The sequence below is a fragment of the Myotis yumanensis genome, unplaced genomic scaffold, assembly GCF_028538775.1.
Source record: "Myotis yumanensis isolate MYYU_CA2020_CCGP unplaced genomic scaffold, mMyoYum1.0.hap1 SCAF_4, whole genome shotgun sequence".
NCBI lineage: Eukaryota > Metazoa > Chordata > Mammalia > Chiroptera > Vespertilionidae > Myotis > Myotis yumanensis.
The window spans coordinates 32,281,396-32,296,574 of record NW_027223755.1 but is presented as its reverse complement, the minus strand read 5'-3'; the positions used below and the strand labels follow the sequence as shown (position 1 = coordinate 32,296,574).

General features: G+C 45.2%; 1 long non-coding RNA gene across 1 annotated transcript in view; it reads right to left on the bottom strand.

Moving 5' to 3' along the window:
• Positions 1–9,786, bottom strand: part of LOC139008063 (uncharacterized) — a 35,555-nt gene extending 25,769 nt beyond the window's left edge. The window contains exons 1-3 of the long non-coding RNA XR_011471089.1: positions 9,629–9,786; positions 7,751–7,775; positions 7,312–7,378 (exon numbers count right to left, since the gene is read on the bottom strand). This is a non-coding gene — a long non-coding RNA (uncharacterized lncRNA). The remainder of the gene's footprint in view (positions 1–7,311; positions 7,379–7,750; positions 7,776–9,628) is intronic.
• Positions 9,787–15,179: the final 5,393 nt, after the last annotated feature.

Sequence of the window (15,179 nt, the reverse complement as noted above, 5' to 3'; positions counted from 1 at the left end):
TGAATCAAAAGTATACCTTTTTTTGTCAGATCAGCAAAAAATCTATTTTTTGGTGTGCCTCAGAATTTTAGTAATTAGTTTGTGTCCCATGAGATGAAAAGGTTTGAAAATTGCTAGGCAACTAAGACCTACTCGAGAAATCTGACAGAGCGCGGTGAGCTGGTGTGAACATAAGTGCTAGGTCTCGCGTCAGCATTCCTGCGTGAGCAGTTCATTCACCGTCCGTCAGTTCTCTCTGCCATTCCCCACTCCTAACAGGCTTTTCCCCTGAAGGCTGTGAAGGCCAGGGGAAGCACTGGCAAATCTCTAATGAGAAATAATTGGAGAACTGCACACTAGTCAAGAAACGAATGGTTTGGGATTTTTGTTTGCTTTTGCTTGGTTTCACACTGTAGTAACAGCTGTGTTATAGAACAATGAAAATGGTCTCTGCTCAGTCTAACTCATCTCTAGGAGGGCAGATTTGCCCAGACTTGAGGAACTGGGATGCTATTGTCAGAAGAGAGCAGCAGGAGAGCCAAAGCAAATTACAGAAGACATGGAAATAAAGCTGAAGGAAGAAAGGAATTTCCTTAATTAAGAAGAAAATGAGGCTCTTAGAAACCAGACTGGGCAAACTTAAGAGAGATGTCGCTGTCCCTGCCTTGAAGCACAGTGTGGTGGGCTGAATAATGGCCCCAAAGACGTCCACATCCAAAGCCCCAGCATCTGTGACTACCACCTTATAGGAAAAAAGGGAATTTGCAGAAGTAATTAAGTTAAGGATCTTGTGGTGGGAGAATATCCTGCACTATCTGGTGGGCCCTCGAGATAACCACAAGTGTCCATACAAGAGGGAGGCCCCGGGAGCCTTGATGTTGAAGTCAGAGTTGTCACGCCAGAAGCAAGAGATGAGAATGATGTGAGGAAGGGGTTGACTGTGAGCCAAGAAGTGTCAAGGCAGCCTCCAAAACACTGGTCGGATCTAGGAAGGCAGGGAGAGTTAAGGCAGAGGCATAGAAATTGCTCTTCCCCTCTCTCGTCAATCCATGTCTATGGTCTTTAAGATAACTTGTTATGTAAAATTATTTATTTATCTAAGATGCACCTACACTGAATTTATCTGAAAAATAAAAAAAGTCGATATTAAGAAAAAAATTGTAAATGGAAGATTATGAGAGAGGGTTTCACGTGCCAGCAAAAGTTACTGGCGTGCCATATTTGGCACGCATGCCAGGGGTTGCCCACCCCTGCTATAGGGCATCACCTTCCCTCCCTAAGTGGCTCCCAAAGGTTTTCCTAAATGAAAACAATGGCCTCCCTAAGATTTCTGGGGCCAATAATTAAGCTGTCCACCCTAATACTATTCAAACCTGGTTTAAATTGGTTCCTTAATTTTGTGGGTGTTTTTTTTTTAAATTCTGCTCACTTTCCCTTCTTTTTAATAACCAATTAGTGTGATTTGTTCTATTTTTTAGTTTACTGTTGCCTTTTGCTCAAGTTTCTGCTTATAAATAAACCTACTCTGATTCACCTACACTATGCATTTTGCTTTACATCAAGTTTTGACAAATCCTGACAAAGTTAAAAAGGAATATGAAGCAACCAACAACCTCCACTTCAAACTTATCTTAAGAAGGTAAAATTGCCCTAGCCAGTTTGGCTCAGTGGATAGAGCATTGGCCTATGGACTGAAGGGTCCCAGCTTTGATTCTGATCAAGGGCACATGCCCAGGTTGCAGGCTTGATACCCAGTGGGGGACATGCAGAAGGCAATCAATCAATGATTCTTTCTCATCATTGATGTTTCTATTTCTCACTTCCTCTCTGTAAGCAATAAAAATATATTAAAAAAGAAGTTAAAATTTTTTTGTTAAAATATATTTCTTTATTGATTTCAGAGAGGAAGGAGGAGAGAGAGAGAGATAGAAACATCAATGATGAGAGAGAATCACCGATGGGCTGCCTCCTGCACGCCCCCCACTGGGGATCGAGCCCGAAACCCAGGCATGTGCCCGTGGCCAGAATCGAACCTGGGACCCTTCAGTCCCCAGGCTGACGCTCAATCCACTGAGCCAAGCCGGCTAGGGCAGAAGTTAAAATTTATTCTTGCTAATAACAACCCAACAATTGGGTACTTGTAAAAATTAGTCAATCTTTTTTTCTAAATATGATAAAAAGATTTTGACTTTCATTCTAAAGTAATTGTACAGAATTGAGTCATTAAATTACTAACACATTTCTTTTCTTCAATCCAGGAATAGCATCAGAATGTATAAGTGATTTCACACATATTTGGACATTGCCCCCTACCAGTGCCCTTAAGTTCATTTCATCTCATTTAAATGTTAAAAGCAGGGAAGGGGAAAGGAGGCATGTTTTTGCTAATGGTAGACAGTTTGGCAACACTGTTGTATACTAGGAATTCTGAAATTTTGTTTCTAAATTCCCTGCTCCCTCTCACCTCCCTCGGAGACCAGTTCTTTGTATTGTGTATACTCTAGTTATCTCCTTAAAGAGTGAATTCTATATGAGTGCAGGTAATAGATTCAGTGACAAGAACACAGACATATGAATACTTGAATTCTGGCTCAGCCATTTCTAGCTATATAACATTGTATAAGTTATTTAGCCTCTTTGAGACTCAATTTCCCCATGTATAGCTTGGAGTTACCAGAAAATTTATCCAAACTTTTAAAATAGGCAAGAAGGCTTACTGAGTGTTCTGTGTGGTACTACGTTTGCCTTTCTATTGTCTGGGATATTTTCTCTCTGTCAGAGAATTTAACTTGCAAATTTTTGTCCAGTAGGGATTGATGGGGTTCAGGACACACTACCCTACTAAATAGGGCATTTTGGCTTACTGAGTATCTTTAGCTGAAGGAATTTGAGGGGGGAAAGGGGACAAAAGCAGAAGGTCCCTCTGACCTCCTCCCCCTCCTTCCCTGAAACAGGTCCTGCAGCTCCCGTGTGAAAGGCCCCTCCCTGTGCCAGGAGGAAAACATTCTTCTTCTTTTTTAAAAAAATATATTTTATTGATTTTTTGACCAGAATCGAACCTGGGACCCTTTAGTCCGCAGGCCGATGCTCTATCCACTGAGCGAAACCAGTTAGGGCAGGAGGAAGACATTCTTATCACCAGATGGGGAGTTGGGGGCCAAGAAATCTGTACCCACAAACCTTGTTAAATAACCCTAATCTGCCTAGATACTTCTTCGCCATTCACTACCCCAACCCTAAACCCCTCTGTGTTGTCAATTCTTCACAAATTTCTTGTTTCTTTGTCTAAAAGGTATAAAAATTTCCTGTTCTGGTCACTTCTTGGAGTCTTTGTTCTCTTGTGAAGGCTCCTGTGTACATGTAAAACTTCAGTAGCATTTGTATGCTTTCCTCCTCTTAATCTGTCTTTGTTAGTTTAATTTTCAGACCCAGCAAGTGACCCGTAACAGGGCCAAGGAAAACTGTATTCTCCCCTACAGGATGCAAATAATTTCAATCCAGTGGGAGATACAAACACAAAGAGTATGGGTTGTGGTCATGTTGGATGGGACTCTGTTTTATGTCTAACCCAGCAATCTTATCCTAGCAATTACCACAGAGTTCCTTGCTTCTCGGGTGTTCTCTGAACTAGTTTAAACATCTTAGTGGTTCTTTCACTAACGAGCTAAATAAAATTTTTGCTATATGTCCTTTTCATATTTACATGAAACTCATTATCTTATTTTTGTGACATTATGCCTTAACAGAGGGAATCACTTCTACATCTTTGGGTTATGAGCAGATTCAATGAAGGAAAAATAAATAATGAGTTTATATTTTATTAACCACTTACTCTGTGCCAGCACTGTTTCGAAACATGCACTTTATATGCACTCATCCATTTAATCCTGACCACCCTCTAGGGTGAGCATAATCCCCATTTTATAGACAAAACTGGGGCATAAAATAGCTGAGGAAGTGACCCAGGGTCACAGGACTGGTAAGTGTCAGAGCTGCTGTATAACCTTTAAGTCCTCTAAGGACGGTAAGGGACCTACGTGCCTGGGACTCGCTAGAAGCCCCCCTCTTCCTTCTCTCTGACCGGGCAGCGCCAGGGCCCAGCTGTCCTTACACATGGCCTATGATGAGAAAGTGGTAGTTCACGGTTCATTACCAGTCACGCATCCTGGCTTTTCCAGAGCTCTTGATCCCGGCCTCCTCCCCAGTGTTCGGCATCAAAGGTCTGAGAGACAACCATGACCACAGACCTCTGCACATCACCTGAGGGGGCTCCCAGGTGTGGCCCCTAGGCCCGCAGGGGCCCCTGAGACTCTGCCAGCTGGCCCATGAGGTTGAAACCATTTCCATAATAACATTAAGACATCGTTTGTCTCCTTCGCTGTTTCTGACATTTGCAAAAGCAACAGTGGGTAACCTGCTGGTATTTTAACACAAACCAGGGCAGTGGTGCCACACTGTACTAGTGGTCATTGTATCCTTCACCAGCATGACTCATAGTTTAAAAAAAAAAAAAAAGTCAGTTTCACTTTAAATCTCCTGGATGCGTCAGTAAAAAAAAAAAATAGCAATTTTAGTAACTCTCAGCCCTGAGTATACATCTTTTTAATAAGCTGTGTGTCGAAGTCGGAAGTGCACGGAAGGCATTTCTGCTGTCTCGAGGTCGCCTGAAGGAAAAACACTTGTAGGACCGTGTGGAGCTGAATTAGCTGCTTTTGTGGTACCCCGGTCACGCCACTCTTCTCACTGAAGAGTTTGTTTTGGCTAATGTGATCATTCTTCGTAAACATCTGTTATCTATGTTAATGTGTAATGGGTTTGTCACTGTTATTCTTAAAGAAACAAATACTTCTTTAAATACATTTTTATTGATTTCGGAGAGGAAGGGAGAGGGGGAAAGAGATAGAAACATCAATGATGAGACAGAACCATTGATCGGCTGCTTCCTGCACACACCCTACGGGGGATTGGCCCGCAACCCAGGCATGTGCCCTTGACCGGAATCGAACCCACAACTCTTCAGTCTGCAGGCCGATGCTCTATCCACTGAGCCAAGCCAGCTAGGGCAAGAAACAAATACTTTTAAATATGCTTTATTGCTAACGTGGTAAAGACTGACAGATAAAATAAAAACTCTTCAGAAACCTCAATCATCTTTAATAGTGTAAAGGGGCCCGAGGCCTGCTCTGTGAGGAGGTTTAGGTTCCCAGCAGAGAGCTTTGTTGCCTCTGTAGGGCAGGACCCACGCAGGTGAGAAGGTGTCTCCTTGGCATAGCCTGGAGCCTGCCTGCTGCAGGCTGCAGGCGGGTCTTAACCATTTGAGTCCCAAGCAGCGCGATTGCGCTGCTGAGATTTTATGTCGAGAAAACATACGATTCGTTTGAGTCCCAGGGGGTATTGAAAAAACACTGTCGAAGAATCCCAAACAGCGCAACCGCGCTTTCTCTAAATGAGTACAAAAAGACCCAAACAGTGTGATAGCACTTGTTTTATTTTATGTCGAGAAATACCAAGATCGCGCTGCTTGGGACTCAAACGGTTAAGTAAGGATACAGGGCACTTCACATTCCTCTCGGCTTCCTTCTTATCACCTGGTCCTCATGTATCTCACCTTCCTCCGCAGCAACTAGAAGCATCCTTGTAGAGAAGAACCAAACCGTAACTTTCTTTCTTTCGTATCTAGTAAGTGCCTAACAAATGGTAAATGCTTCATATGCAGGTTGATTTGCATCAGGAAAACGTGTCTCCTAAGGAGCTATGTTCTGGAGAGGGATTCAATCTGCTGTTCGCAGCAGCCCTAGGCAGGCTGGGGCACAGGCTGGGACACAGCTCCCTCTGCCTCTTTCGGAAAGGACCACTCTCTTCAACCACAAGGCCAGGAGGAAAGGGGAGGGCTTCTAGTCAGCAGACCAACCAAATTTGACTGTTTCCTTCTAGTGTTGCAACCAGACTCCCCACATAGGGCACTATTTGTCAGTCCACAGCACACTGAAACAACTAACATCTGCACAGCAAACGGTGAGGAGGCACTTGAGTTTAACAATCTTAGACACATACAGCACATCAACCTTTTTAAATCCTGTAGACCTCTCATGGGATTCTCACACCACTGCTAATTCTCACACCACTGCTGCTAATTCTCGCAACACTGCTGCTAGACAGGGAAGCCATTATCACTTCCCATTAGGCAGTGAGCAGATCGGCAAGAGAGAAGAAACCACCCACCACATCCCCATTACAGCTTGGAGCCCTCAGTCCTGGTAGCCAGGTCTCTGGGCTCTAGCACAGTGTCCTTTCTCCTTCCCAGTGGGAGCTGACTCCTGCTGTCACTCTGCTTTTGAAAGGGGCAAGGAGAAGGCCAGCAGCCATCTTGGCTCTCACATTTTTTAAAAATATTTTTTTATTGATTTCAGAGAGGGAGGGAGAGAGAGAGAAATAGCAATGATGAGAGAAAATCATTGATTGGCTGTCTCCTGCACGCCACAATCCAGGCCTGTGCCCTGACTGGGAATTGAACTGCTACCTCTTGGTTCCTAGGTTGGTGCTCAACCACTGAGCAATACCAGCGGGGCTGCTCTCACATTTGTTTCTTGCTCAGAGCCTTTGATTCAGAAGCAAGAGTACTTCATTTTTAAATAAATTGCATCCCTACCTGGAATATTTTCACCTTTAAAAATGTCCAGTATGTCTGCGAGATGCCTTATGGACAGCCCCATAAATCACAACTCCGAACAACTTGTCCAGAACAAGTGAACGCACTCTGTGGAACAGTGATATAACTCCCTGCTCTCTCTTATGTCTTGTCTAGTAATACGTGTCCAAGCACTAAAGTTGTAACATAGAGAGACACATATATTCAGGCAGTACATGTCCCTTGTTTTCCAGATGCTCAGATACAGATCAAGTCTGGAGAGCCCTTTCCCTGAATACTTTGCTGTAAAAAGGAAGTAGGAGCTAAAAAACAAAATGCCCAACATGCCAGGCCGACCTGCTTGGATTACTCACTGCTCCAGTGTCTGGAGTAATGATCTGGGTAAGAACGCTACAGTACAGACGCAGGTGGGAAGCCATCTGCGGTTCTGTGGCTAAGACAGGGTGTTTATAAACAGGCTCCCTTACTTTTGCTCCCAGGCTATAGTTACACAGGTATATTCTGACAGGACCACAGACAATCTAGAGATGCACACCTTCAAAACTTCATGGGGGATTTCAAGCAGGGTCAGATTTGCACTCAGATTTGAGAGGCTACTCTCATGATATTCAACTTATGACCATTTCACCAGTGCTTTCGTCACCTCCACAAACCTGGGACTGGTGCAGAGAGAGGGCACTCACCTGAAATTAACTCCCATTCCAGGACTCAGGCCTCCCAGCGATGCCCGTCTAGCAGAGGTCCTCCTGACTGTTAATAGGAACAGGAATGCTGGACGTGAGGTAGGGCTGGTTCTTTAAATTCCACGGTGAACAGTGTGCAGTGATCAATGGAGCGGTCCCTTCTAGTCTTCACTCCTATTTCATTTCCCTGCTCTAGGTTTTCTCTTCTGACAGCGCCCAAGGTCCTCAGGCAAGGGCCTCCATGAAGCCAAGGCGACAGAGTCCCGAGCTTCCAGGTGGCTGACTCCCACTCTAAGATGCTGGGATGGGCCTGGGAGGGCCACGTGCCAATTATGCGGCTGATTCTATCACACTCCTCAGCTGCGTGTTCTGAGACTAGGCTTTGGAGTCAGGCCGAGGTTAAAATCCCAACCATCTGGCACTTGCACAAGCCACTTACCTCCTCCGAGCTTCAACTTTCTCATCTGCAAATGGGAAACAAAAATACCCATTTGTGAATATTACAAGAGATATTGTATGTAAATTCCCAGAACAAAGTCTGGTACATAAACGTATTTCCTTGGCCTTCTATCTTCCCATCAAAAGTAAGGAAAGAGAGTCGAGTCAATCAATGTGAAAAAGCAACAGCTTTTCCTAATCTACCTCTAGCCCTTTGCTCTGGACTGTCCGTGTAACATCCATTTCTTCAGCAGATGCTATTACTCATGGGTCCTCAGAATCAAGGCTTATAGCCCCAGATACACCCCTTTCCTTGGGAAGGGGGAGGGTAGTGACAGAAGTCTGGGAAGATTAGCTCTCCCAACACAGGCTGCACCAATGGCTCTTAAGCTGGCTGCACATTGAAATCACCTGGAGAGCTATGGCAACAGACCAAGGTGGTTCCCACCCTCAGAGATTCTGATTTGATTGGTGTAGACCAGAGCATCTGTAGGCTACACACATGATTCAAGTAAATAAAAGACAGAGAGTCACTGGAGTCTGGTTGAAAAGCACCTAGGCCAGTGGTTCTCAACCTTGGCTGCACATTAGAATCACCTGGGAATTTTTTAAAATCCTGATTTCTGGGCCTCATCCTCCGGAAATTCTGTTTCTTTGTAACTAATGTTGTGGCCTCACCCCATAACAAAGAAACAGACTTTCCGGAGGATGAGGCCCAGAAATCAGGATTTTAAAAAGATTCCCAGGTGATTCTAATATGCAGCCAAGGTTGAGAACCAGTGACCTAGGCTACCCCAGAGGTAGTCTCTTCTCTGGATGCCCATTACCTGTCAGAGGGTGATTCATGACATTAATATGTCTGTCTTCTTGGGACTGGCAATAACCTTAGCCAGCAACTACTAGAGGGAGCCTTGCTCTAGTCACTTATTCACAATGTGAATTTTAAATTAGGCCCCAGAGCCTCAACCACCTTCTGATCTTGTGTCAAACAAATACGGCCTCCTCACTGTTCGTGGGAGACTGGGGCTGTGATGCCTCTGATTCTTTCTGTTATGTTTGTCTTGGGACATCTGGGGCTTCTAATATGTGATCTTGCTTTTACCTTCAGTTTATTTACCTATCAATCCTAATTCCAACAACAATAATTTGTTAAACTATAAAATATTTAAGCAAAGAAGAAAGCATCTTTTATACTCCTCAAATGAAAATTAGGTTGCTTAATTAAGAAAACGTAAAGAATTTTATTCTCGCCAAAACCGGTTTGGCTCAGTGGATAGAGCGTTAGCCTGCGGACTGAGAGGTCCCGGGTTCAATTCCGGTCAAGGGCATGTACCTGGGTTGCGGGCACATCCCCAGTGGGGGATGTGCAGGAGGCAGCTGATTGATGTTTCTCTCTCATCGATGTTTCTAACTCTCTCTATCTCTCTCCCTTCCTCTCTGTGAAAAATCAATAAAATATATTTTAAAAAAAAAAAGAATTTTATTCTCTAGACTCATGTTCAGCGATCCAAGCCAGGGGAATGGGGAGAAGGGGAGAAGCGGGGCTTGGTGGGAGGGCAGGGACAGCAGAAGAAATAAGAACCCATTAGGGAAAGAGTTTGCAGACAGCCATGGTCTATGGTTTATGTTCCTAGAGCCCTGGCTGGAACACCACCATCTGGGCAAGAAGTGAGGAAGTCAGGAGAATGTCCTGGCTTCTAGCGGACATCCCTCAAGGGATCCTGGTTACGTAAAAATGACTGGTGGCTGTGACTTCCCGTGTGTGCTGCCACCTTCTGGACAAGGCACTCTTCCCTTCCCACATCATCCTTTATAGAACATGCGTCACAACCCAAGTTATAGATGAGGAATACAGAGCCTCTCAGAGGAAGTCACTCACCTTCAACCAAGGTCAAGTTCAAATCCAAGTCTTCTGGTTCAGTGTCTTTTCCATGACCCCAGACATGATGAAGATGATGCTTTTTTTCTTGAAAGCATAAACCTCATTCACACACAGTAGGATCCCAGGAAAAATAAATGAGAACAAATGGCTGCTATGAAATCACAGTGGACAGTGGGCCTGGTACCCCTGGCTGGACTTCCAGGGTCTAGCTGAGTTCTCTGCTCAGCTGACAGCCTAGCTAATGCGAAGGTGTTTTCATGGACTCGCTCCTACCTCAGGGAAATATATTCATTGTTTGCTCTCAGACTTAGTCAACAGACTTGCCATGTGGGTTTCTTTCTCCTCCAGGCCCAGCTCAGATCTCTTACTCTCAGACTCCAACTCAGGCTCCCCGGCTGGGTCAGGCAGCATGTCAGCCCCTCTTCACCAGTTTATCCTTGTCTTCTGAATTCTCCTTCGACTGGCCTAGGCCAGACCAAATGATTCTCTGGGCCTTATATGGCCCTCAGGCCGGACGTTCCCCACCCCTGCTTTAGGTGAAGGTTTCATACACCAGGTTTTCAAGTTAGCCTAGGGTGTCCAAAGCCCCCCAACCTTTTATTTCTATGCCTCTCTCCCACACTGGACTACAAATACCTTGAGTTTCCTTCCTTTCATTTTTGGTGTCCCTCTGCCTAGAGTGTAGGCCCTAACATATGAAAAGAGCTTAACACATGTGGAATACAAAAATAAACAAACGCGTTTCTCCATAGCACCCCAAATTCCACAGTTACTCCGCTGGCCCACTTCTTCAGACTTTGAATACTTGAACAAAGGTTAGCCTTTCTCCAGCCTTTTGCATTCCAACCCTTCCCACATTTTATCTTACCCTCTCAACATTTCCTTGTGCACCAATTAGATCCTGGCCTCCTGGTAACCCCCAGATATTAATGAAGTCCTTTAGGCAAATTTGCTCCTGGTTCTAAACAGTAAATTATAAAATATTGGTCCTTGGTTTATTTTCAAGTTCTTTGAGCTCGTCAGAGAAGGGCTTCTATAAAAATGTAACAATTAGTCTCCTTCAAAGAAGTGAGCAAGGCCTCTCCATGCTGGGTGACTCTGAGAAACACTAAAGCGATTCTCTGAATTTTTTCTGAAGTTCTTCTATCCATCTCAAAATCAGGAGAACCTCTTTTTCTCTTTGTATGAAACAGAAGGCTCTGACCATTTCAGAAGTAGAAATAAATAACCCCCTCTGACAGCTGTCTGCTCCCTGTTTCACACAGGTGTCAGTGAGCTAGTATTTACTGAGCACCTATTATGTGCATACGGTAGTCCTCTGTGGAATTCAACACTTAGCTCATTATCTCCCAGAGAAGATTAAACTCTTTGAGGCCACCTGAGTTCTTCTCATAGTCCTTTCTGACTTTCCAAAACTCAAGACTAGATCCGAATGGTTGTAAGATACATATTGAAGATACATGCTAAGAATTTCACAACAAAAATAGCAAAATCCTAGGATATTAATTACATATACTTGCATGCATCATTAAACATTTCTGTGATGCCAGGTTTATCACGAGCAGTCAAATCATGCAAAACCTTCATAAAGTAAATCAGGAAAAACAGAACAACACCAGCCCCTATTATGCTTCAAATCAGAAATTACCCACTGGGATCTGTTAGATGTCAGGTACAGCGTTCAAGGTCTTGAGTGGGAGACATAAGACATAATTTTAAAACATTGTAGAAAGGGCTCTTAAAGAGCTATGTGCAAGGATTATAAGAGACCCAGAGAGGGAGAGAGAGGCTCATCAGTCCTGAAAGAGCTGAGGAAGGCTGCATGAGGAACTGACACCTGAGCCTGGCAGAGGAGTGGGCTCGGCCTGCAGCAGATGTTCCAAGCAGCCTGGTAAGAGATGAGGCTTTCTGAGGTTTGGAATTCATCCTATAACCAATAGGGAAGGGAACCTGTGGGGACAAGATATCACATAACAAGATTTGGTATCTTGAAAGATAAATCTGGCAGAAGCAAGGAGGATGAATAGAAGAGGGAAGAAGCTGATGAGGGGAAAGGACAGGCACACTCTCTGCCCGCCCCCCCTCCCTCGAGAGCACATGCGAGTCATTTCCACAGGTGTCGTGGTGTCGCCAGGAGGCAGCGCCTATGCCTCTAAGAAACGCAGACCCCCCTGGAAGTCTGCATTTCGGGCCCCAGCATATGGACCTTGATTTAGGACAACTGATACTGCAGAGCAACGGTCCCTTTTCCGCTCAGCCGTTACTTGTGCATCAAACATTCTGACACCAAGTGCCATGGTTCTATTGGCAAATGTCCCGTATCGAGGTTTCCCGTTTCTCAACACCCCGAAGTTCTAATAACCCCTCCACTGTTTTAAAGTGACAATTTCTGTAGCAGCTACTTTCATATTATCTGACAGGGTCAGAATTTCACTCCCTCCAATGACAGAAAAGATATCTAAAGGCATTTGTCTCTGATCCTATAAACTGTGGCCACAGAGTTGGGGTTCAGTTTTTGTAGCTCTGGGCACCCAGCCCACACACCAGTGCAATGAAATACAAGGACCAAAGTTGTTCTCTTGAAATGAATTTCAGAAGAGCTAGCACTCTGCTCCCTAGTCCCTTCTGGGCTGTGAAATTGCCTCCTTATCTTTTCTCTTGCATCCTTTTTCTTCTCCAGGAAGAATGATTGAATTGATCTGCAGTTTCTCCGTACTCCCTAAAGAAAAACCAATTGCTCAAAGGCATGTTGAACCCTTCTCTATATTAAATAATATCTCCCTGTGAAGCCAAATAGATCCATCCCTTCTCTAACCCCAACGGGGCTGGGGTAGTCAGATTCAAGTCTTTTTTGGAGAAAGGACTGCTGAGTTTTCTACTCATGCAGCTGGAAAACAAGGGATGGTCTATCTCCTATCAGACAGTGAGCACACACAGGCCAGCAGTGTCCCCTGCCTCAGAGTACCAGGGCACCTCTGTCCTGTGCTGGCTCCTCGTGGACCCCGCAGGCCTGTCATTCCTGGTTTCTCGTCTGTCTTCCCCTCCACCTGCCAAGCAGGGGCTAAATCTTGCACTAGCTCTGCCTGTCACAGGGGATGGCACACCACCAGCAGCCCCCACAGTGGATGGCACACTGTCATAGGCCCCAATTAAACGAGGGTCTACCCCATACTGGGCCTGGTGCCGGCTGCTTCAGATACATATGATATTACTTAATTTACTCAACAGCCCATTTGACACATGGAATGGATATGATTCCCATTTTACGTAAGGAAAACTGAAGCTCAGAAAGTTTATTCAATTTATTCAAAGTGACATGCCCAGAAAGTCAGCAGAGATCTGAGCTCAGTCCTTACGGTCCCAAACCCACACCTTCCCACTCACCACACTACCTCTGAAGGGAGAACGGGGCTGAGCCAGGGCTTCCCACTTGAGCCAGTCCCCCAAAGTCCACGCAGTATGTGTGGACTGCTTCCTTCAGTCCAGACAGGACTCACACATCCAAGGCCCCAGGGCCCACAATTAGCACTGCCTTGTCTACTCTCACATCTTAGGCAAGGCTGGATTGTCAATCCAGTGACCTACCCCCTCTTCCTCTCCTCTGAGGAAATCCTGGGATGACTTTGCCAGAAAGTCCCAAACTAGCGTTTATTTACACTTATTTCTGGGAGCTACAGGCTGAAAAGGAAGAGCTGTGTTCACAATCAGTTTCCCTTTGAAAACTCAAATAAACTTGATACAAACTGATGACAATAACATGGACTCAAATGGCCAAAGATATTCCTATATTTGTTTTCGGAGATGAATTGGGTGGGGTGGATGGGGTGGATAGCATGAGTCAGCAGAACTTGAAATGTTGACGTGGTGGATTGGTTGTGCCAGCTCTCAATCTAATCTTTTACTGACTTTCAACTCACATCTCTCCAAGTACTGGGGCCCCTCCTGTCCACTGAGGCTCCACAAAGGCCTTCCCATATCTCAGCAACATCTGCAAAAGAACGGCAAGAATCTGCGGTTGCCTCTTTGTGTATACATGTTGCCCTCCTCTTCTGAATATATTTTATAATTTAAACTTATTTCTAATATGGAATGAAAGGAAGACTCTGTTGCTAATAACATTTTAGGCATTAATAGCAGCTGGAGTGTTTGGAGCGGTCAGAAGAAGGGGCAAAGAATCTTTTCAGGTTCATGGTTCTCCCCTCCATTCCCATAAAGATAACCAAACCCATTGTCCTAAAGCCACTCAGCTAACAGATTTTTATTGACACGCTATTCAGGGCCTTCTCTGAATAGTTTTGTGGTTGGAGAAATATTTTTTTGTTTACTTTTATACATATTTTTTTACTTTATTTCCTTGTTTTACTTAAATATATAAATAAGTAAATAATTTCAGAATCTAGTAAGGATTATGCCACAATGAAACTGGGTCATGGGGTGGGAGTGATGACAGGAGGCAAGAGAGCAGGACTCTCTGAGGAGCCAAGACCTGGAGGATGAGCTGGAAGGGGCCGTGCGTGGATCTGGAGCGTGGAAGATCTACGTGTGGACTGTGAAAGTAGCCACAGATGTGTCTCCTCCCTCAAGAGGTGGAGTGCATCGCTCTGCTCTTAAATCTGGGTTGGCCATATGCCCTGCGTTTACTAATGGGTGTTAGCAAACCTGGTGCAGGGCTTGGGAAGAGTATGCACCTGGGGGCTCACTCTCTTGCTTCTCCTGGAAACCCCGTGGCCGCCAGCATGTAAACACGCCAGGCCGGCCTGCTGGATGCCAAGAGACACTTAGCCAGTGGCCCCTGCTTTCCTGCTCGACAGTCTGACAACCACCAGAACCACCAGCCCCCAAACACATGGGCCCAACTGAAACTGGCTGAGCCCGCCAGGCCCAGCAGAACCACCCAGGCAATCCACAGACTCATGAGCTAAATAAGTGGTTGTTGTTTTAAACTCTTACGTTGTGGAGTGATTTTTAGACAGTAAACACTCACTAATACAGAGGGGAACTGGGTGCACTGGATTCGCTTGTTACATTTGCGATGGGGCCTAGGGAACTTTCCACGATCTCCCTCAGCCTTCAGCTTGATCCACACCTCCATGTTATTACTGACTTACTCTTGGGAGGCCATTCTCCATGGGTGGCTCATGTTTCTGTGTGTCTTGCAAGCAGACGCACTGACTGTCTTAGGTCCAGAATATCTTTGTAAGGACTTCTGTTTAGTGAACAGCCTTGGGAGATGGAGACAGTGGGGCCCTTCGGAGCGCAGGGTAAGCATGCTTACTGCCCACTGTGAAAGAGCCGAGTTCCGCAAGCTCAGAGGTCTTCTTCTGTCACATACCCCACTGCACCCGTAGGTGTCACCTGTGAGAATTGGGGCTTGGGAAATGGGTACAAGAAATCGCTGATAACCTGGCCACGGCTGATGCTGTGAGTAATAAAATCCTTTCTCCCACTCAGGAGTCTCCCGTCCTCTGCCAGCGTCCATGACACTGTGGCAGGCTAACATGTTACATCACAAGAGGGCAAAATCTCCGACCTTTCACAGTTCTTGGCA